This window comes from Uloborus diversus, unplaced genomic scaffold, assembly GCF_026930045.1.
Source record: "Uloborus diversus isolate 005 unplaced genomic scaffold, Udiv.v.3.1 scaffold_11, whole genome shotgun sequence".
Classification (NCBI taxonomy): Eukaryota; Metazoa; Arthropoda; class Arachnida; order Araneae; family Uloboridae; genus Uloborus; species Uloborus diversus.
The window spans coordinates 86,928-112,652 of record NW_026557765.1 but is presented as its reverse complement, the minus strand read 5'-3'; positions in this window follow the sequence as shown (position 1 = coordinate 112,652).

The window sequence follows — 25,725 nt, the reverse complement described above, 5'->3', positions numbered from 1 at the left end:
AAATGTTTCATTCCAGGCTAATAATAACGTTCGTTGACAAGCAAGTCTATTCAATCTCAACATTAACTCATTAGTAGCATTTCAGCTGAGACCTTGCACTAACTTTTTAACTCAGTTGTATAAAGAGGATAACAAAATTCAAAAGAAACGATTAAAAAAAGTAACAATATTTCTTCTTTTTTGTTCTATTTTGTTGAAAACAATTCAAAAATAAAATGGTGTGAATCACCCTCGGACAGTGAAACTTTCAAGAAAGTATTTCAATTCTAACGCATAATGATGACATTGCAAAAATCTTCTGTTTAAGAAACAATAAAGGACAAAACATGTTTTATCCTAGTCTCATAATAATGTTTGCTGACAAGCAAGTTCATACGATCTCAGCATTAACTCATTAGCTGTATTTCAGCTGAGACCTTGCACTAATTTCTTTATTTATTTGCGTTAAGACATTATCAAAACTCAAATAAAGCAATTAAAATTTTATTTTTATTTTAGTAAATGTAATAATATTTTTTCATCGCTGTTCTGTTACATAGAAAATGAATCAGAAATAAAGTGGTATGAATAACTCTCGGACAGCGAGACTTTCAAGAAAGTATTTCAATGCGAACGCATAATGACGACATTGCAAAAACCTTCGTTTAAGAAACAATAAAGGACAAAACATGTCCCAAGCTCATAATAACGTTTGCTGACAAGCAGGTCCATTCAAGCCCTGCATTAACTCATTAGCTGTATTTCAGCTGAGACCTTGCACTAATTTGATGACGCATGTGGAGGGACAAAAATTTCAGTCGAGGGGAAAAAAGTAAAATCTATACTGAAGCAAATGATCAGGCGGTTTGAAGTGAATTGGATCGTGATTAAGCCTGTCCGCGGTGTGGATAAATGAGGATCTAATTGATCCGTGAATGGGGCTAATGATCCGCGCCCCGAGAAGAGGATTTTTTCCCTTCTTTCTTGAAGTGGACAGAAAGAAAGAACTTTGGTCAAGAGACTTGATTGGAATCGTAATTCTTATTCGATTGAGAGATTTTTTTTCTCTCTTGCTTCGACTCATTAATGTGTGATTAATCAAATTTCTTTTTCCGATTTTTATACGGTTTTTTTTTCAGATATTTTTACAGCTTATTTCACTCTATTAAGTTTGGTTAAGTTTAAGAAAGAGCTGTAATGGATCGAACAAAAAGTGGGGATATTATTGGAAATGTGATGTATAATCCTGATATTGGATTTTTATTGGGACTTTAAATTCCTTTTGTATTTTTTTTTTATAGTAAACTTACAATGAAAAAGTTAATTATAAATTATCCTGCTTAGTGTAAAAATGGTGCAATGCAGTAAAAAGTATTAAACACTTTCTCTTCAAAACGTAGCTTTTTTATATGTGATTAGATTATTTAAAAAAAGTTTTAGTCTGCCTATATAATTATGCGGATAAGAAAATCTGAATGGTTTTATTTCAAAAACAATTCAACATTGTAAGAGTAGCACCCTAACAAGGAGAGGAAGATATTAATTTTTTCTCTTTATTTTACAAAGTTGTGTCATCATTGCACGTACATTTTCATTGAATAAGTGCACATGCATTGTATAAAGCAAGTGCAATGCAGTCTAAGTTTTTATGGTCAATTTTTCTAAGCATTTCTTAACACTGTGCGAACTCGAAATTTTTGAAAAGAATTTGGTAGGGTAAAGTAGTCATATTTTTGTCTCAGTACCCAACTTCATCCCTCTCAGTTTCTCTGGTCTGACTCTAGGTGTCACAACCAGTGATATTTTTACCGGTTGCGGACAACAACACTATTTATTAGGTGGAAGTTTCAAGAGTCTAGTCCGTTGCGTTGCTGTTTGGGAGCACTTATTCTGGTTTTAGGCTATTTGAACTATCGAAATACTATTTGTAAAGGCTCTTGTTGATTCTTTAGAATTTGTTTATTTAGTTGTATTTGACCCACATGTATTTGTTTAGGGTAAGATGTAGGTAGATTGGGGCACGGTTGCGCGAATGTTTTTCTATGAATTTTCTCATTTTTATGTTTCAACTTAGGAAGCTTTAGACATGGCGATTTTACAAAGCAGTTAATAGAGTCAGAATTGGTAAATTCAGTTGTTGCTCAGTTAGTGTTTTTAACCACTGAAAAAATTATTTTTCAAGTCCAAGTCGGTTGCGTTTATACATATTTATTTTGACACCTAACGTTGTTATTTTAGTGTTTCGAACATAATGTCTTACTAACGTTAAAATAAATTTATTACAGATTGAATAGTGTATAACGTAAAAGCTGAATGGGCTTAAAAACAACACTACATGATTGTAAGTTATAAGATACAAATCTGTAACTCAAATGGAAAATAAATGGTAATTTTCAAAACTAAAGAGCCAGAAAATACTAAAAAGTTTAGAGACAGTTCGGAGCGAAAAAAGCGACAGGGTACGTTTGGAAGTAAGACACCGTAAGAACGTGCGTAAAGGCGCTCCGAGGTCAACGCGTAAACTTGCCCCGTCACCAAGTTTAGGTTTATTTTTAACGTGAAAAAAATAATAGCATTTCAGTTCATACAAGTACAATTCTCAAAAAAGGATAATATTTTGCTAATTTTTATATATTTGTTCTTTCTTAACTAAGTATTATTTATTCACAATAAGCTTCAAAATGTTCAACACAAAACTTACTCAACTTGGTAAAAAAACAGATTATTATTTCTGCATGATAGACCGAAGCTCGTCTGATGTTCAAAAACTTATGTGAACATGTGCTAGAGAGCAGCATCAATCTTATATGACTGTTGACTCTCCATTTGCAATTCGTTTTGAAAAAAGGGCAATGCGTAAACGTTCCCCGGTCAACCCTAAACTGAATGATCTGAGTGTTTTGCTACTCAATATTCACTTCACGTAGAACAGGAACCAGGCATATTGGTCAATATTTATTAGTAAATGTTCCTAATTTTGTCCTTTTCTGAAATTGAAGTAAAAGAAGCTGAGTCACAAAGTTGTATAAACCAAAAGCGTTTATACAAAAGATATCAAATATAGAAAAATATAAGTTTTTCACAATGCGCTTCGTGACAAATACAAAATGTTTGTGCTAAGAACAAAGAAAAAAAAAACTTATAACACTTGATTTAGAGGCTGTAAAAAAAAATCTATCTTTTATTTGTTATCTAAAAATTTTGTACTAAATGCACTATTTGGGTTGTTTTAACTTAATTCAATTCTTAATCCGTGTGTAACATTATGACCTGATTTTTGACCCATTGTTACATCTTCTAGGAGATAAATTGGACAGATGACGAAGTAGATAAAATTTTCAAATTTGGTAAAAATGCATTTCTTAAAAAAAGTGTTTCATGTAATTAAGCTTATATACAGTGTGCTTAGTTAGTGGTTATATATATATATATATATATATATATATATATATATATATATATATATATATATATATATATATATATTGGATTAATTTATCGTAACATATGCTACTCAGAGGCCAAAAAGCTGAGGGGGGGGGAGACGAAGTACGGCGACTTTTCCCTACTGATTCAAGGAGAAAAGAGACGAATGCTTGCTAAGCGAGCAATGCTAATTAATAGCATAGCACCCTGAAATCTCATTAAAAAAAAGTAGCAACTTATTGGGCATGGAGGTAGCATCTTTAATATCAAAGTCAATTTTCGAAACAGAACAAAATAAACTCTACTTCATGTGAAGTTCCAAAAATAATCATCTAGTGAAAGTTGTAAATATCCTTCTAAAATACAGTTCAAAGTCCTTTTGACTTTGCTTCCCAAAAACGCGTACGAAAGGCAACGCTTTCAAGTTTTGATTATCTACACGGGCTCATTTTGGCCGCATAGAGTGAGGATTGTTTACTTTCCAATTTTGAAAATGCTCAAAACTTGCAATAGTGATTTCTTTTGTTACCCAAAGAGAACGGAAGCAAATTGAAATTTCAGAACCATGAGTTCCTCGCTCCTAAATAAATACGTTCTGTAAAATAAATGAAAATAGTTTTTCAACAATGAATCTTGAGGAGCATAAAATATTGACGATGTTTCTGATGCATTAATTTAAGAAATATTTTCTACGCTGTTTTAGTTTTGATTTAAACTGTTTTTAGTAATTGCTTTAGAGTTGGAATTTATTACTTTTTAATGCTAGGAACACGCTCAATTACTGTTCAAATAATAACTATGCACTCATTAATTTTTTTAACCATATTAAAATGTTTTATCTTTAAATGCAATCTGTTGTGTAAACGTTATTTTGTATAGATATTGAAAATCACCGAAAAGTGGTCATTAATGAGATTTTTTTCAAATACTTTGCAGAAAATGATGAAGCAAAGTATCACAAAGTGTTTCAAAGAATTTTACTTCAAAATTAAGGCAAAAAATGAAACTGAAATGTATCTTTCATATTGAATATGAAGTCATTTGAAACTTTTTTTTTTCATTAAGACGAAAACTCTTTTAAATTAACCCGGGAAAACGCGTGCTTCCTGAGCGTACGTTAGGACGCGCGAGGGTCATTGAATGATCCCATATTAAAACCCAGTCATACGTTAATAAAAAACACCATTTTTCGAATTGTTTTCTGTTGAAATCATATTATCTTATTTTCGACATTAAAATTGAATTTTTGACCTTAAGTGCGATTTATAAGTGAACTTTAAATAGCACTTATAATGAAAGCATATCAACATTTAATCTTTAAACCAAGTTCAGACACACAGCGAATAATAATGCTTTATGAGAGGTTTACAAACTTTATAACAACTATAATGCTGCTAGTGGTATTTTCAATGCAGAAACTTGTAGAATTAATGCTAAAAATTTTCATTTTTTTATTAAAACTAAAAAAAAAAAAAAATCGCCACATTAAAGGCAATTTCGTCTCACATCACTATATATCAGATTTTGTTATTCACTTTATTTAAAGTATTTCCATCCTTTTTCAGCTCCGTATCATATTTGCTGAAATTTTCATGATCTAAGTATTTTTCTTCTAAAAAAACTTTAGCTTCTTATTTTTCATTGATGAAACAATTACTTGATTCAATTTCAGCAAAAAGTGTTCGAACAGGACCTATTTCTTTCTTGCATGGTATTGGCATAACTATTTGCATGAAATAACTTCAATATTGAAGAGATACAATCAAACTAACCGTATTGGCCATTCGAAATAGTTGGTCTGTGAAACAAATGGCAGGACGCTCGGGGTCATCTTATGACCCCAGGAACTGACTAAACGTATTTTAGTGGAGCACAAATGCCGCAAATCCATTCAAACTGCTACCAAAAGGTAGATGGTGGGACCAAACTCAGCTACCGAAAAGAAAAGAATGAACTGGTGTCTAGTTTTTAGGCAATTACTATTTGCAGAACGCTTGGGGTCATAAAATGACCCCATCGCGTCCTCCCACGTTTTATATTTTTCAATACTGAGATTACAAAGGAATGCATTTGGCTTTTATTAACAACATGTTTTCTCTATTTCTTAAATAACAATTATAAAGATATATTAAACTTCTTACAATTTTCTATTCCTTTCGGAGCTAAAAGTAGTTCCTAGTAATATTTTTTTTTAATTTAAAAAAAATTGAATTCTCTTGCAGGAACGGAAGTTAATTAAATTTAAATGTTAGAGGAAAAACTTAAGGTTTCGTCCATCACAATCCAGGCAAGGTTGTTATCTTCACAGTCGCGAACGCTTTTGAACAGACATAAAATGAAAGAGAGAAAAAAGTGAGTTACAGGCATATTTTTGTTTTTCCAAAAAGCAATTCCTGGCCCGAGATACAATAAGTCAAAGATGGCAACTCAGGTGACATTTCTCACTTGCGATTTTTAAAAAAAAATTCTAAACGCCTTGTTTCTGGAATGGTGCATGATTTCTTGTTGCAGTTTTTTTTTTCTCATTATTTTAAAAATTATCATTTTCGTTTCCCACAATATGTTCAATTTGAAATATGCGATTAATTTGTCTTAATACAGCGTTTGGAAAACAATATTTTTATATCACTTTTTGCATTATTATTTCAAAAACGCAAATTTCATTTTTCTTTTCTTTTTTTTTCTTTTTTTGCTGTTATCTGTATCATTCAGTATACTATATTCCCTGAGAAAGAGAGCTTCCAATTTTTGAGTTTAAAAGATTTTTAAGGCATGTGGAAATAAAAGGGTTTTTCAGGAACTCTAAACGTAAAGGTGGATTTAAAAATTCAAATGTTCATTTCAGGCACTTTATCTATAAGGCACTTTTAATTTAGTTATGGAGCTACATTTACATTTTTAATGACCACTTTATCCATTTTTTTTTCTTTTGCATGTGAGAAAGTAGGAAGGTACTACGCTAAGCGAAATTTATAGATGGCACTGCGGTGAAAGGGTGTGTGAGGAGAAAAGTCACTACCGGCTAAGCAACAAAAGATTTCTGGTTTTCATTTTAAAAAAATGACTAAGCAGCAACTGAAAAAGAAAAAGGTGGGGTAAATGAATTAAAATGTCTACTGGTTACTTGCTACTAATTTTTTTTTTGAATTTTCAACTCATTTTCACAAATCTCTAAAACCTGTTCAGTTCAAAAGTGGAAAAACTCGTTTTTTGAAAATGTAGTCTTAATAATACTGTTTAGCGGTAAAAAAAATCAAAAATTTTAAATTTGGCATTAAAAAAAAAAAAAAGCAAAACTTGATTTAAAATATTTTTTTCAAAACGTAATAGCACGACAAATTAAACATATTTTCAAATGGTGTATTACGTTTAAAAAATGATTATCCAGTAAATAAAAAAAAATTAAAAAAAAAAACGGAACAAAATGTCGTGCACCATTTTAGAGATAAAACAGCTTAAAATTTTTGTCGAAAATTGCTAGTGAGAAATGACTCCCTGGTTGCCACCTTTAGCGGGCTTATTTATCTACGCACCCAATATCCTCGTCGGAAATTATTTTGATTTTACGAACTGGTATAAAACATCCGTAAAATATCCGCATAAAAAAGCATTAGTGTTTATAATCTGCATCAAAAGTTCTTCGAATTAAGTTTATTCAAAGCGAATTTGTACTTTTGTTCTGGAATAATATATTTTTCTATTATTCCCATAGAGGCATTTTTTTTTTTTTTTTAACAGTGCCAGAGAACCTCTTCTCTCACCTTAAATTATATACTTCAAAAACCCTTTACCTTGCAGTAAATTATAGGGTTTTTTTTCCCTTTATTCACTAAATGTGCCTAAGTTTTTAGAAAAATATCAAGTTGCAGTTTTTATTTATATTTTGGGGGGGGGGGGGGAATACAAGGAACCCCATTCTTTATATTGAGTTTGTAGATGAAAAATATATACGAGATTCTTTATGCTAGTTTGTTAAAAAGAACTGTATTGGATTGTTCTTGAAACAGTTACTCTGGAGGATGGGTCAGAGGACGCACGTTTCCACAACTCAAAACACTATTTTCAAGGGGTTTTTTTTTCAAAATCAAATATTCAATTTATTTTGATTTTCTTTCAAAATCAAACATTCAGTTTATTTTGATTTTCCTTCAAAATCAAATATTCAATTAATTTTAATTTTTTGTTCTGTCTCAGTGATATTTTTACCATAATTTTTTTTAACTTTTAATTTTACGAAAAAGGAGGCTAAAAATGGTGATTAACAGCAGCACTACGAAACTTAAAATAACAGACAAATATACAATGATTTTTTTTCTTCTGTAGCTGTTATATTTGAATATTTTCCAACCATTTCCTCTAAATCGAGTGTTATAAAAAATGAAGACGGAAGAGAGTATCCAAGGTCCACCTGTTTTCAATCTAAGCCACGGTTGAAATAGGGAAGATTCAGTCGCATTTTCAGGGACAATATAAGGAAGAAAGCTCATTCCAAGAGTGGACAAATGGGCATTGTTTACTTTTTAGGTTGAAATAGAAGTTCAGAGCGAGAAACACTGGACATTATTTCTTTTAGTCACATGGGAAGGCCGAACCGAAATTGAAATCTAGAAAGTGATTCCATGAGTTATTTTTTTCCGAATGTAAATTGAATGCAACATTTTTTTTTTCTGTAATGTTTCTGATAAGTGCAACTCCACGGTTAAAAAAACCATGTCAATTGTTGCACGAATATCCCTACAAAGACTGCAAATATGTTAGATCCTAAAAATAAGAAATAACAATGTATTAGAGCCCAAATTGCAGGCTACTGCAGACACATATTTCGGGGTTATAAGGAACCCCTTTTTCAATGCAAGACAAGTAAGCCAATTTGTCTTACGTCTTTTTACCCAGAAGTGTTTGCAATTATCTGCAGTTTGTGCTATTATACGTTGTTAATTTTTATTTTAGTTTTCAAGCACAAAGTTATTTAAGTTAAATCTTTGTTTTATTGCATGGACTTTATAAATGATACAGATTCTCCTTGTATGTTACTATTTATGCATTATAGAGTTAAATTTAGAAAATTATCTTCAACAATATTTAATTGATATTTTTTAGCTCTGTATGGAAGTATGTCATGGGATACTGCCGTGAAGGTAACTGAGCAGGACCTGATTACCTAATAGGCCAACTAGGCCATGACTCATGGTACCTGCTTCGCAGAGATCACCAAATGGCTAAAATTGTTTAACACAACGGCTAAAATGGTAAATTTTAGCCTCTGGGATATCATAATAGGTATCTGTCTTTAAGTATTATTTCAATTTTGTTGCGTCAAACTTTCATGAGGTTTAAATATTAAAGTATCTATGTAGTGTACTGTTTGTGAAAAGGTATAAGAAAAATATGCTTTATATTATTATAATTAATTAAAGGTTATTGCTATCGCTTTCCTTCTAAAATGCAACCTAAAGCATATTCCTATTGCAAAGCAATGAAAAAAAAAGTATTAAGTTAAAAATGTTGACACAGTCAATTTTATTGGATATGCAATTATCTGAAAGTAATATTATTGAACTGGGTAAAGTATTAACAACGCAATTTATTCTATTTTGATGGTTCAACGGGAATTGTTTTTTTCAACTGATTTTTGCCATAATTACTTCACTAAAAGATTAATAAAAATAAATATTTTTTCTAGTCTAATTAACCAAATTTACTATCACTTAATGTTGGGCATTACTGCAAAAATATATTGCAGACCATAATCTCTAAACTCTAGCAGTTTTTAAACTTTTATCATCTATACCAATTTTTTCACATAGCACTGTGTTAATAATTTTGTCAACTTAAAATTTTTAAATCATATAGTAAAATTTAGCAGGTAAAGCCTTTCTTTGCGCTACAAACTGAACTATATATTAACTATCTTTATAACTAAACTGCTAAAAATGAAATGTTTTGTTTAATTTGTGTGCATATGACTTAAAAAAAAGATCAAGAGTTACCCTGATAAATTTTAAGCTTTATTTTTTGAAACAATTTAAATTCACGTACTAATTCAAAATATGTCTTAAATTGTTCAGAAGATTTATTTCACTGCAGTAGATAAATTTTAAAAAGGAACATAGCGATGCAATGCACAAATATTCTTTTTAGATTACGATATCCTAAGATTAATAATATAAAAATTGTGAATTTCCATGGTATTTTAAAACATCACATTTTCAAATAAGGCAATAGCTCAAGTTTTTAATAAAAAAAACATAGTTTAAAGAAAATTTTTTGCTTTAGCCAGTGAAAATCAAGTCAAATTGAATTTGACCATTTATTTTCGCTTTAGGTCAAGTCAAAAAATATTGACACTTTAACATAAACAACACTTCATAATGTAATCTATAAAATAAATTGCAACGGCATAAGCTAAAATATTTTATGCTTCGCTTCAGGGTTAAGCATTTATTTATTAAATAATTTTTACAACGCAAGTTTTGACACATTTTAGTCTGAAAAAATATGTCAAATAAGACAATTTTCTTCCCCCTTTTTTTTTGGAATATTCCGAAGAATAACTTTTTCCACACTGGTTTTTTTTTTGAAAATGTTGATATTTTCTCTTAAAGATTAATAAGTAAAAAAATACCTTGAATTTTTTTCGTCTCGTCATCTTGGAGGAGTAAAAGAAATTGAAAGTCATGATTATAAAGGACATTTTTTTTACTTAAGTTCTAGAAATGTTTTGATAAAAATTTCGCAATACAATTTAAGGAATTCGTAACATTGTTGTCTTTATAAAGATATTTGTAACAGTTCTGAATTAAGTGTTTCTGATATTTCAAGGCTTTTTTTTTGCAACTTATACGATTTTACAAGTATAGGTTTACTACAAATACAAACAAGAAACATGTTGCTCAATCCATTTGTGCAGGTGCATCTTTTTATGCATATATTTGCAAGTTATTAACAAAATGTTTAGTTTTGACATCTTAATGGGGTCGTTTCCCCAGTTTTAAAAGTAGAGGAGAGTGATAATGAATGGGCCATGGGGATGAATGGACCACTAACAAAATTTGAAGAAGTATTTGCGGAATTTTTTTTAGATGACTAATAGAACTAATAGATGGAGTTATTAGTTCTACTAAACTCATCCCATTTTCAATTGTTTGAGAGAAGCCATTTTTCCTTTAGAGTAGGATAGTCAAGAATCTGATTGAAAAGTTTTTTTTTTCCCCTTTTCAGTAAAATAAATACCAGCTAAAAAATATCTACAATTTCACTGCATATATGTGCATTAGCAAGCCTTTCCATACCTGTAAACTAATTTTAAGATGTATTTTGATGATGTTTGAATTTTATGTATTAAAAATGCCTGAACATATTCCAGAAGTATAGGTGGGGCTAGATGGGCCACTATATCATGGTCATGGATGGGCCACCAAAGTATGGTTTATCTTCCTTCTTTTTCTGATTTTATCTTTAATATGGAACATAACTGGCTGTCATAGCTTTAGATTACTGTCTTGTTAGAATAGGTTTATAGCAATTTCTAAAATTTGCACGTTTTAACCCTAAGAAATATTAGCTATTTATTAGAAACATAAGTGAAATTTTATAAATGATTCAGACGAACTGTCCAGTTATTGACCACACCTACCAGTATTTTACCATTTGGATTTGATATAAGTGATTAAATCCACTATTTAATAAATATGTTACAGTAGAATAGTGTCCTTTTGCTTTAATGATTTTATATGATTTTTTGAAAATGTCCCATTGTTTGCTTTTGTATAGGCTGGCGTATATTTAAATAGTACTTTTTTTTTGAAATTGCTTGTTTGTTTGAAAATCTAGCTAATAATTCTTATTTATTATTAACACTTTTTCAGTGAGAGTAAGTATTGAATTTACCAAAAGCAATTAAAATTTTAATTGTTAAAAATATATATACAATTTAAAAGTAATTGTAATAAAATTGATGAACATTTTTGCTTGTATTTTTATTTATTCATGAGATTTTTTTTTCAATTTTAATTCCACATGCTTTCATTGAATTCCTTTAGTGACCGTTCATTACCTTCAATGGCCCATTCAACCCCATAGATGGGATTATCATTCATTATAGACATTTTCTGATCCAGCTTTTATGACTTTTTTGTATAACCAAATACGTAAAATAACTAAAGAGCCAATTCTGAGCTAAAAAAAAGTGTTGTAAAAAATTACAAAAAATAAAAAACAAAAATTGGCCTATTCATTACCACTCTCCCCTCCCCACTTTTTTTTGAAAGAACATGCTTAAAAACAAAAATAGTTTCATCGGTGCGCTTTCATTGTTTACGCTTCTGCCGATGACATAACAAACGATGGAATGCCATTCACTGACGCCATTTGCAGATCGCAATATTTAATACGCTTTTTTACTCACACGTGTTGGTAACAATATAGTTGATAGCAATCGTCGAGATCGCAATATCTCATTCGTTTATTGGTTATCATAACTTGGAAACGCGGTTGACAGATGCGCCAAATTACATCATTTGCGACGTCATAAAGACCACGCCTTACTTTCAAAAGCGGACATTTAAAAAAAAAATAATTAAAAACTAAGCGCTGGGAAAATGAAAGTTATTTCTCGCTCCATGTTATCTTATTTATTTATTTTTTTTTTTGCTCATTCTATCAATTGTTTATTCTATTTAGTGACTAAAAATAGTACTTTTGACTAAAGGAAACAACCCCATTCTTATATATTTTAATAGAAGGAAACGTTTACATCATAATAGGAAGTACCAACTTGCTAAAAATATGTTTTGTACTTAAAAATAATGATTTGTACGAGTTGCGAGTGACCATACAGTCACACCCGCAACTCGAACCATTCATTATTTTTTAAATATTTTTTTAAACTGATACTTCATATTATGATACATAATGTAAATTCAAGGCAATTTTACAACTTAAAAGATCTTACAAGAAGTGAAGGTTTACTAAAAAGATAACATAAGACATGCTGCTCAATCAATTTGTTCGGGTGTGACTTTTTTGCGCATATTTGCACTTTATCAACGGTATTTTAAATTTTGGCTTATAATTCTTAATATTAATGTTTAAATATAAAGAAACATTTTATATCATAATATTAAGTACCGACTAGCTGAAAACATTTTTGGTACTTGGAAAACAATGTTTTGTACGTGTTGCGATTGACCGTACAGTCACGCCTGCTACTATTACAAATCATTATTTTTTTAATAACAAATTTGTTTTAAAAGAAAGTTGGTATTTTACATGTTGATACATAATGTTTTTTTTTGTTCAACTATATTGAAGCTAAAAACTAAAGTTTTAAATTTCGGGATTCAAGTACAAATATATAGTAAAAAGGCTACATCCATGAAAATTCCGTGCTTGAAATTAATGTGCAAAAAATATTAGCTTCAACACAAAAATTAATACCATCAGAAGTTAACCATCAGAAAGTAAAGTTTTAAAATTATAAACGAGATTTTTAAACGTTTGCCGAAAATACATAAATAATCAGTACTATACATAAATTTATCAGTAGTTATGATATAGATGAAAATACTATTAGGGGTTAAACGTTTTTGAAATAAGCTAAATAAAACAACAAAATGTAATATTACTTAAAATATAATATGTATTAAGGACAAAAAGTGACATCGTGTATGGACAGCCTCTTTTACAAAGAAGTAGCTGAGAATCACCGAGTTTGGAAATTAATTATCAGTGCTACGCTGTACAGAGTTATGTGACACATACCATCTGGTTTCTTTTTAAAAAAGTGTGTTCTGATTTTCTGTTGAATTTAATATTTCATAGTTCAATTTAGTGATTTTTTAAAACACTAGCTCCTCTCTCCAGCAGTATTTGATAGGCATAAATGTCTAGCTTTTTGATTTAATTTTCATCACTTGTTTTTCATTACGTATTTTAAGTTTCTCATCTTGACGGACAAATATGCATCTCGCCCTCCAAAATGGAATACGTTTTTAGGGAAACAGAATCCTTAGAACCAAATATCTACTTTAAGTTACCTGTTATCTTCCCTTTCAAGTTTCAGCAAATATCCTCTTATTTTTAAATTTCAGTCGAGTGTACCAAACATTTATGACTACGGTACTGCTAATCATTAATCAATTTTACGTGACCCCCATCAGCATTTGATAGACGTAAATATCTATTGCTTGAATTTAATTTTCAGTATTTATTCATCATTGCATATAAGCTTATCATAGTTTATAGACAAATATACATCTTGCCCTGCTAAATGAGATACGTTTTAATAATAATAATAATAGTAATAATAATAATAATAATACATAAATAAATAAATAAATTTAAAAAAAAACAGAATTCTTAGTACCACATGATTAATTTTTAACTAATTTTTTTACCACATTTTCTTTCATTTAAAGTTTCAGTAAATGCCCTCTTATTTTTAAACTTAAATCAAGTAGATTTTACTTTTACGACTGCGGCTCTGCAAATTATTAATCAATATGCAATTCTGTTAATGTCGAAATAGCGGTAGAAAAACAAGCAAAAGAAATTGCCCGAAGTAAATTGACATGTACGTGGGATTGACGTATCTCAAGGACATAAAGCCTCAAAGTAAACGTTATGTGGGCAGTCGCGTTGTAATGCCTAAGTACCGCAGCCTCAGAACAACATAATTCAGTTATGAATGAAATAGCAGAAGAGCCCTCCAAAAACTCGAAAACCAGCAGCTTTTCGCTTTTAAAACAAATTTTTTTTTAAACCAAAAGTCATCTTTCAATAGCTAATTTATTGATAGGAAAAAATGATCATATTTATGCATTAATAAATATTTCAAATTCTTGTAAAGAAAATGATTAATTAACAGAAATTTTGCTCGAACGTGAAATTTTCCTCAGCCTTATTTGCAGATGTTGTATTAATTTTGTTTTTATCACCACGCCAAATCATCAAATTTCATAATTGTTTCACCAAAAGCAAACTGAATATTTAAAAACCATAATCAATTATCAATGTGATTAATTTCTTTAAGTAGTAAATTTAATTGCTTCGTTTCGGAGAAAATAGTTTTTCATTTTTGCAGTGATGACTGCTAAAAATCCGTCAAAAGGCTCTTTGTTAATTATTATCTTTAATTGATTTAAGCAATTCTTTCTACGAGTGATAAAACTTTCCTCCGCTTATTTTATCCAAGCAATTTTTACTTTTATCGTTTTTTATTTGCACAGATAATTTTTAAAGTCCTTGTTCACAAGTAAATCAATTAAAATAATTCGTCATTAAGAGTGAATGAAATTCCTTCATGCAGAAATATCAACAAAAGCTAACCATAAAAAATTAAATAAAATGATTTTTATATTTTACTCATGTTTGAAAAGTAACTGTTGTGAAAATAACAATACGTTGATAATAAATGCACTTATTGTATAAAAAGTTAAATATAAATTTATAAATTGTTTGAAATATGTATACATTAATGTAATGAGTCAGATACAGAAGAAAAAATTTGTACAAAAATAATAAAAATGTACCGTTGTTAAAATGTCCTCGTTTTTGTGGTATGCAGGGTGTTTATAAAGTTTTGCACTGATAAAGAAAGCTACTTAAAAAAAAAACTTTTAAATATTCAGACATAATTGTTTTTTTGACTCTTATCTCACAAAGTCCCCCCCCCCCTCTACATTGCTCACATTATTAGCTACAGTCATTTAGGTGGCTCAAACATCGAAAACAGAACCTAGCGTATATGACAGAAAAAACTCCTAGGACCGTCACGAGGAGGAGTTTGTAAGGTCAATCCACCAGAATCTTCGGTTTTAACCAGTATTGTCAATTGTAACATCACAGTTTAAATCATTATCAGCACCGTTATGACCAATTACGCATTCCACAGAAGGTTATTAATTAGCTGGACATGTGACAAAGGGGCGAAAGGGGGTGTGGTAAAGTGTGACACTTCGTGGCAGAGGAGAAGGAAAGGGTAGAAGGGTAGGGGGCAAGAAGTATGACCTCATTTCTTTTTAGCGTTAGCAGCAAACGCGAAGTCGAAAAGTTTTAAAAACATCAGTTTTTCAACATAAAAAAAAGAAAGATTATAAACACGTAAAGTGCAGAAAGGAATAAAAACAAACGACATTTTAATTTGTTTTATGTATTACAGTGACAGTTGTGTAACCGCTACACTAAATTCCACGCATTTTTGATGTGGGCCTTGCAGCCATCAAACGTTAGATTGGAAGATCCCGTGTTCATATCCAAGTTCATAAACAATCCACCGAGTACTAAAATGTACGTGCTCGCTAAATCTGTGAGTCCGAAAGTACTATATGTCATTCTTTGAGCAGTTACCATGGTCAAATTAGAAAAAATTTCCCTCTCCTTCAGCCTCATGCCTAAATTATGTAAGTGGAGATAACGAGTTGCGCCATCTCTCGATTGTCAAGTCAGTTATTTGCGCTGTATTTCGCGTTAATGATGATCGCGTGAAAGGTATTCTTAAACAAATGACTTTGACTTCCGTTCGTGGCATTGAAACAATTAAGTTCCACGAGTAATGCCGAAATGAGAGTGCCTCAATGTAATAAATCTTTATATAAAACGAATAATCTATGCAAATACAACAAAGAATATATATGTTATGTGTGTGTATGTATGTTTCCTATACAAATCCACGGTTTAAGTCGGATCTTGACAAAATTTGGCAGGAAGGTACTTGGGCACCCGAAAAGCAGGGTAGGAGGGTTTTCAAACGCCGAAAGAACAGAACCGTTCGAATTTTAATTTTAAAACCTGAAAGTGGCGTTTTTCTATAATATGGGAGTGAAAAAATGCTCGCAAAAGTTGAAAAAAACATCCATGGAAACCCTTGATTTTTCTGCATAACATAAATTTTTTTCCAACATTCCGAGATAATTAGAAGGTTAAATATAACTCTTTTTAACTGATTTCATGCTAAAATGTAGGTAAACCTTCCATTAAAAATTCATTGTTAATCACGGTCAATGTTGAACAGTGCTTTAATTTAAGTTTGTAGCGTAAAGAAAATAATTGATACGAAAGATCTGTTGCCATTATTTTCTGGAATATGAACAAACAGAAGTCTGACTTTTGTTTTAAGTCTTTTCTTGTAATCGGATGATTTAAAATTTTTCCTTTTCGATTATGTTTCCGCAATCTGTCGGGAAATGTTACATATATTTTTTTTCTCGAGTCTGATTGTTAAACATGCGTCACTTGACGAAACTTTTATTTTTGAGGGAGACCGTGCAAAGCCAGGTGACGCAGCTAGTAAATAAATAAATAAATAAATAATAAAAGTAAATAAAGAACTGCTTCAAAAATGAAGTTAATAATACTGTCACAAAAATTAAATAAAGATCACTGCAGGTAATTAACACAAACGATTTATTCACACAACATGGTCTTATTTTTCAGTTTTAAATCCTTGTAGGGAATGAAGTTGGTATGGCCTTCACGGAAGAACGGATAAATTGCAATTAAATCATCCTGAATAGATTTTTGTCTGTCTTTTCGTAGTATCTGCTTACGAATGTACCCATGTGTATGTTAAAACGTATCAGACTTAACTCAAATACAGTTATTTTTACAAAGTTGTAATTTTTCGTGTAGGGCCTGCATATTGAGCAGTTGTATGCCGTTCACAGCTCGTTTTCAGTTGCAATTTGTTGTTTTAGATGCATCAAAATTGAGAAGAATTTATTATTAATAATACACATAATGCATGGTAAGACAGATTTAACGATGAAAGCAATTCAAACACATGACTTTTGTTTTTGTCGTTTTTCAGATCCGTGTCCAAGCAAATGCAAATGAATATGCAAAAGAAGCAGTCGAAAACTTTGTACAGTGAAATAAGTAAAAATATGACAATGTATACAAATAAAATCAAGTTAAAAAGAGTCCCAAAATTTTAAAACTCTTTTTAATTGATTTTATTTGTACATGTATACACGTTGTCATATTTTTACTTAAATGCAAATGAATACATAAATAAGTATAATAATGTTAAGAGGATATGATTATAAAAGAAATGAAAAAAAGAAATAATTATCAACGTGGATGAAATAAAGCTAAAAGCGTGAAGTATCGCATGGGCCACATCTGTATCGACGCATCAGCTTAAGTTTAGCCATTTTATATCGGATTTTTCATTGTTACACTGCTAGGGTTACCACAGGAAAAGTTTCGGATTTTGCCAAATTCGCCTAAAGTAATATTTCATGTCATGTGCCGCTAATGATTGCCCACATTGAACAATCACCAAACGCGATAACTCGCCAGAAAAGACAACCACTCAAACACGCGCTCCGATCCAAAATGGCTAATCTTAAGCTGATGCGCGGCTCGTATATATAGGGACCTTAGCCACATCCATAGATTTTATCAGTATATAGAGTCTTATTCGAATGGTTGATGCCAATATTGGGAAGGGCAGTTATATAAGAGTGAAAAATGATGATCCCGAAGATTTTGAAATATGCAATAAACATATAAATACGGAAAAAAAAAATACAAAAGTAGATCGTAAAATGTATCAATTTTCCTTTTAAAGCTTATGAAATTTTAGCTTACGATAATAAGGAATTTAAGTCCCTTAATTTCTAAAAATGACAATATCATGCTAAATATTTCAACAAATTCTTACTCAGTGAGGCTGTTTATTTAGGTTTACATTCGAATTTGTTTATCGTCTTTGAATTTGAACGAAGTTTTGAGACGTGTTTCTATAATGACGTCACATATAATCCCCATATCATGGAAAAGTGGAGCAAATTGGATTTTAAGATTCTAATGCAAATCCGACGCCTTGGATTTAAAGGTACGTGCTTGAAAATATATTTGAGACGCTTATTTAAAGCAACATCATTAAAATAAAATAAATTTCAAATGCTTATTTTATAAACAAAATTAATTTTAAACATCAAAATTTCATTTGAGCGAATCAATTTTTCATACATAACAATTATAAAACGCCAAACAATAAATGTCAAGCTTAATATTTTTTAACAAACCCTAAAAAGTTATCAGATCTTATGCTGAAATTTAATGTCTTTTTATTTTACTTTTTATTTGAAGAAGAAAGAAAATGTAACCTAGACGAAGTAGTTAAATCAGTAAAAAAAGTTACTTTTTTAAAACTTAATTAAATATGTTAATTTATAGTACTAGTTTTTCTTATTCAAGGCTAAAATGATTGAAATGAGAAAACCTCGTAAATAAGGCACAAATTGTCAAAAAAATGCAGATGCGTTTTTTTTTTCACAATTTGTAATACATTTACGTTGTTTTTTCACTTCAATTACATTTTAGCAGAAAGTTCCATTGATTATTTTTCACTTGAGCAGAGTGTTTATTTTCTTAAATGTGTTTCAAATGACAATGTACGTGCTTTGCTAGGCTATACATGCTATATATACATGCAAATTTGAAACTTTTATCCCCTCCCCCTCCCCCAAAAAAATCTGATTTTAATGCTTCAGAGATTTAACTAGCACCCAATTTCAATTGTGGCAAAATTAAAAGTTATCTAGGAATAAAAATTATTCGCGTTGAGGTAAAGGTATTTTGATATTTATACCAAGAAAAATGTTAGATGTATGTAAAAGTAAATAGTAATTATAATTATTAATATTTGCTTAAAACTGGAAATTTAAGTAAAAATTTACAATAGTTTTTATGGGTCGGCCAACACTTTCCAAAGAAAAGTTTAAATAAAAGGGGGAAAATGTGTTAATATAGCAAGGACACAGTGAGGGGCTTCAAAAGAACTCTTTGGAACATCGATTTTGGCTATCATCGTATGTTGGCGTACTTAGTGTGACAAATGAAATAGAAGCTGATTTTTGAAGAGCACAAGGGGCATGTGTCCCTCCCAAAAAGATTAAAATACTTTAATATCACATTAAAAAATTTTCAATTTATTTCTCGATAACATAAATAAAGTTTTTAAAACTATTTTCTATTAAACGCACAGAACATTTGAATTAAACAACTTGTTTTCTGTAGGATACTGAAGTCACAATCAATCAAACGGAACATTTTATGTTACTCACTTATTGGTTTTAATGTCAAGAGTTATTCCAATTCATCCATTGACCTTTTCATTGATAGGATCGATTATTTAATATTGACAAAAACCGTTTGCATGCGTAATAAAGTGAAACTGCTGTTGCATACATGCATTCGTAAAAATAATAGAACGTAAAGTAGTCTAGGGAAATAATAGTATATGCAAGTTTAAATGTCTGATAGCCGACGTACTGTAAACACACAAAATTACAATGGTATTGAAAAAAGAGGAAACGATCCAGTAAGTTCTATTTGTACATCAACGGGTATCAATTTCTTTCGCCAATATTTACAGACATAATTTTTACGATAAAAGTCAAAAAGAAAATAATTAGAAATAATGTCCACTTACCCATTAACAAAGTTTAAAAAAATCTACTTATTCCACTTGACAGATCTTTTTGTTTTAAATCAATCCGAAAAAAATCCAAAGTGGTCCATCATCCAAAGAAAACAGATATAATTACGAACAGTACACGAACCTGTCAGCTGGAGTAAAGAATAAAGCTCGACAGTTTTTCATCAACCACTCGGAAATTCCTTTCGCACATCAATATGAGGAAGGCGGAGGTGAGAAATAAAAAAAATCCACGAACTTTAAAAGGCTTTTACAAGCATCCAACGCCTCAGAATTGCGGAATGTAAAACAACCTGTCAATTATGCTTAGCCTTCCCGTTTCATCGCCATATACCGTCAACGGGACTTGAACAAGTACTTTCTGGGGCAATTACAGTCACGGCGAAAAGCGACCGTCTGCACTACATTCAACCAGACGTATGAAAAGCGTGAATCACTCTTCAGGGCGATGAAGGATTGAAGGGGATTCGACAAGGGGAGGACGACACCCCCTAGTAGAATGCAGGGGCCCACTCATTTTGAAGTAATCTTCAATCGGCGAGTGAGCTTCCCCCGGGCAATCTAACGTGGATGGACGGCGAGAGAAACTTTCATCAAGGATGGTCCGCTTTCTGTTTCGATAGCAACTTTCAACCCACGGGATTCTTTTTATTCTTTCATTCATGCTTTTCCTGTGCGTGTTAAAGTGGACGTGGGCTTGGAAGTTGCATGATAGCGGTGTCCTTTGAATCATGAACCCGTTTTGCAGAAATTGACACGTGGATATCACTGTCGTCATCTGAAAGTTTTAATTATTATTAATCTAAAAACATTTCGATCCATGTTTCAAGGTAATGCTTTGTAATTCAATAACCTTTTTCTAAGATCGTTGTTTGTTCTTAAAAAGGCATCCTCCATTATTTATTTTCGAGCTGTAAAATATTAAGTGCTTTGGATAAGATGCTGTTACTTATCAGTTACACGGATTATGTTTAACGTTATTGCGTTTTAAGCAGCTTTTGCGAACACTATCATTGAACTTTTAAAAAATGGATTGTACAATCTTTCCAACAACTTTATCCATCATTCAACAACTTTGCAAAATGAAGTGTCTGAAAATTAGCTTTAAATTTGTTTTCCATTTCTAACGTTACGCTACGATGTATATTCTAATACAAAACAGTTAAATCGGAGAGCAGGTATTATTATCCTTTGTGAATAAAAATATAGCACTTGTTTTCATGAAAGCTTTACCGGTTGCATTAAAAACCAACCCTTTATTTCATGTATGCAATTTGCTATATTTATGAAACATTACATTTCATTTAATGTTAAAAACATACGGCACAAAACACAAAATTTTCTTAGTTTTAGGAAGCTGCTTGTAGTAGGTTATTCGTTGATATAAATACGCTGAGATAATCATATAAAATAGTATGAAGTGTTTAGAACTCTTGATCGAATAGAATATGAGAAAAAATACAGCAATGTCTATTTCTCATATATTTAAAATACTGCGATTTTTAACGAAAGAAACAAAATGCACGAATTCGCAAACAATAGAATATTTTAAGTTTCAGAATGATTATTGGATGAAGGATTTCTGAATTGGAGTTGGTATACATTAGTTTTGTTCTAAAATTTATTGCTAAGTACAAATATGATTCAATGATATTATTACTCTGAAATAATAACAACGTACTGCAACGTTTCCCATGGTGGCTAGAAATTAAACCGGGATTAATTTGTCTCATATATTTTACGTTTATATTACAATTTAATCGTAATTTCTCCAGTTTGAAATACTGTTGATTATATATTCAATGCACAATTTGCTCACATGAAATCTGATCATGAAAAGTTGTTCATTTTACTCAGCTATCACACAGGCAAAGTTTTCATTGTTAAAATTATAAGTTTAAAGTTAGTGGTACATTCTCGGAATTATTTTTCATTTTGTCTAATGAATTACTTATTATGTAATTTTACGGCCACCTGGTCATATCATGATTTGTCTTCAAAATTCAGCTCATTTATTTTCCATTTAAATTATGCTAATCAAAAGTCCAAACTAAACACACATCTCCCCCCAAAAGGGCTGAAATACGTCGAAGAAAAATTTGAAAAAGGGTTGTATTTCCCGGGGGATAACACGATGAAATGCGTATAGGGAAGGATGATATGAAAACACAGCCTATCACCACTTTAAATTGCAACCCCCTCGCAGAGCCCCTTGCAAAGAACCCTTTCACACGTGGTGTGCAGCAGCTGAACGACATCTAAACCCGTTGGTAAAAACTGACGCAGACTGGGATGACATTAATCTCCAGTGGAGGAGTGATGCATTTGATAGTTTTTTTCCGAGAAAGAATAAATGTTGGAATGGTCTCTTAAGCTGCTCAAAACTTTGTGTCAATGAATTAATCGAATGATGTCATTTTTAAACGGCATAGTTGTGCTCAGGGTACTGCAAAAGTAGTACAGGAGCCCTACAGTTACGTGGCTGGTTTCTACACGTAAATAGCCTGGATCTTGTCAAAAATGTTAAAATCTGCGTGAAATTGAAAGAAGTGCAGCAGCTTCTATAAAAATTAAGCCCTGCGTATAGGTTTCAAATCGAAATGATGGAGGGAAAAGGCATCTCTGAAAGTCACCTAAAAGTAGACATGAAATATTCTGCACCTCAAGATCAGACTAACTTAAGATCAAAAGTGGTTATTTTTAGGTTTTACTGCATCTTATGTAGAATCCTATACTACACGAAGCCACAAGAACAGATTTCTTAAAAAAAAAAAAAAAAGAAAAGAAAAGAAAAAAAACACTTTTAATTATTTACCGATGTTAAAACATCGTGAGCCTTATTCTTTGTATGCGCCGGACAGATTTTTTTACACTGTCCTGCAAAGTAGAGATAACAGGTTTTTTTCAAAATTCTTAAAATTCTTTTTAAACATGTTGTATACTGTTCAAGCTAAGTTAAACTATATTATCATTATTTTTGTTTTTCTTAGCTATAGAATCTACGCAAACTGCTCTTGTTCTGACCTCAAAATTATAGGTAAATAAACAATTCTGTTACAACTTTAAAGTTAAGTGTTTGTATGAAAATCAAGGGTTTTTCAAATTTTATTTGTAGTGAGTTGACGTATTATGAAAGAATGAAAATGAATGTGAAAACATGTGAAATAAGGAACACGGAGAGCTAAAAATAAGCAGTTTTAATAATTATTTGGGTTCCCCAATTGCTTCTATACTTCCAAATATAGAAGGGAAAGCAGAAATATTACATTCAAACAAATTACGAAGGCTAGAGACCTTAGAAAGACATTAAAGCATTTTCCTTTAGAAAGAAAAATTAGTTACGTCCTTTTGCTTTCATCATATTGCTTTATATTTCCTTGAGGGTTTGCAATGCACAAAACTGTTGATTAAATCTAAGCAATCCAAATCATCTTTCCCTTTATTAGTGTTTTAATTTTTCTTCAAAAGAAATAGGAATGATCGTAAAACAAAAGTATGTTTGCATTCAGAACACGCTGTTTAGTCGAAATAGTATGAATGCAAACAATGCCACCTTGATAGAGTGTCTATGTTCGCCTTTCTCGGTGGCAAAGTTGGAACAATGTTTTGCCTGGTGCCCCCCCCCCCCCAATGACTAATATGAAATTGTCAATAGTGGACTAGCAATGCCATAGTTGGAATCATGTTTTGCCTGGTGTCCCCCCATGACTAATATAAAATTGTCAATAGTGGACTAGCAATACCATAGTTGGAACCATGTTTTGCCTGGTGTCCCCCCCCCCCAATGACTAATATGAAATTGTCAATAGTGGACTAGCAATGCCATAGTTGGAACCATGTTTTGCCTGGTGTCCCCAACCCCCAATGATTGATATGAAATTGTCAATAGTGGATTAGCAATGCTATTCCTGATGAGAGAGAATCGCTAGAATTGGGTAAATATCTCCTATCATGAGCTTAATTTGAATCCCGCTGGGCGACCAGTTGAAGTTGATGCAGAACGTCTGAAAACAGTGTAAATTATCAGTTTTCCACGATAATCCAAGGTTAGGAGTGGCTAGGAATAGTATTGTCAAGGGTAAATATATCCACTCAGATGTTACGCTCATATGAATGCATAAAACCACAAACTTTTATAAGCTTCTCTTTGATTATCTTCGCCTGTTTTTATTTTATTTCTCGAGTCAATTCGTCTCTTGCGATTTGAATTTTCGACCAAAAAAACATTTAGAATTTATGGAAAGCAATAAATTATTTATATGTATTTCAAGTATGGCAAGCAGTGAACCAACTAGGAAGGCAGAAATCTTCTTTTTCCTTATCCCTATTTTTTAAATCCCATAGAATATGTTCCTACAGTGTAGGAATAAGTATTGCATACCGGAAGGTCTGTTACCACCTCTATCCTCCCAGCAGTATATTCTGGCTAGTTAAGACTAAAAAAGAAAAAAAAAAGGCTATACTGGTGATGGAAACCTAATAAAAAATACATTAAAAGACAAATCAGACAAAAGAAATGTCAAAATTGTCGTTGTTTATAAATTATTCTAATTCGCACCATGATGATGCTAAAATAAATTAAGATATAACTATTCAGAAACACAACTTTTGGAAATTAATTTAAAAAAACCCTACTGATTCAATCACGCAATTAGAGGTTTCGTAATTATCTTAAACTTGATTGAAAAAAAAAAAGCTGAGTTAAATAATTCATTATGCAGAAATATCTCGCAATTATTAAAGGCCTTTATAATGCCGTCAAATAATCCACAAACCCCTTTAAAAGAAAGAAAATAAACTACTGTGATAAATTGCATGGCTTATGTAATTCGGTAAAAAAATAAAGTAACAGATATGACTGAATTTACGCAAGCAATCAATACCTAGGAGGAGAAAAAAAAATACCGAAAATGTTGTTGACGTAACAGAGACCTAAAGAGGCAAAATTCCGTAGAAAAAGCAACTTATTTTCGTTTTGATCCTCCTTGCCTTTCTTCTCTATAAGATAAATGAATAATTTATCTAGATTTTAATCCATCTTCTTCCTGTGACATTTCTTTACTTTTTGAAAATTACTTTGCATTTTTTTCCGCAAACATTCTTTCCATATTTCCTATTGTTACAATCTCTTAAAGTAATAAGCTCTAAGTGAGGAAAAGAACAAAATGCCGCTGAACTTACTTTTCGAAGATTCTAATTGAATTTTCTTCAAGTCTTATTTCTTGGCATCTGCTACAGTGCTTGCGATGGCAGCTTCTTTAAGAAAAAAAAATCGAACCTTTTCCATTACAACAGACTTACAATTGGCATTTGTTCCATGTGAAAAACATTTCCTGAGTTTATCCAGGTTCATCAAAAATTCAATAAATGTTATATTAGTCCACAAATAGATGCAGATATTCACATCCGGGCTCCTTTGAAAGAACTTTTAATCTCATGGAATAAATAAATGAAGTGAACTCGAAAAAAAATTAAAGTAACATTTATTCTAAGAGAAAAATTTTAATTGAAAATCGCGATTGGCTGTCTTTCTCTTCTCCTCAGTTGTTTAATTTCATCTTTATAAATGAGATTAAAGAATATTCATTTTATAAGGCGATGTTTGTTTTTGCTGGGCTCCAATTAATTTTAAAGAAAATGTATTTTCTGGTTCATATTCTTTTTGCTTGCGGATAAACCTCATTTAGTATAATAAATTATTCATTATTTTTTCAAACTCCCACTTCTATTTGTGATTTCATTTTTATCGCTGTAAAAATGAAAGTCGCTTTTAAAACGTAAACTTTGAGTGAATAAAGTCATAAAAAAATTAATTTTTTCCTTAGAATTTTTTTCGGGGCGAAAAATAATTGTTTAAAAGTTTTATTAATTTG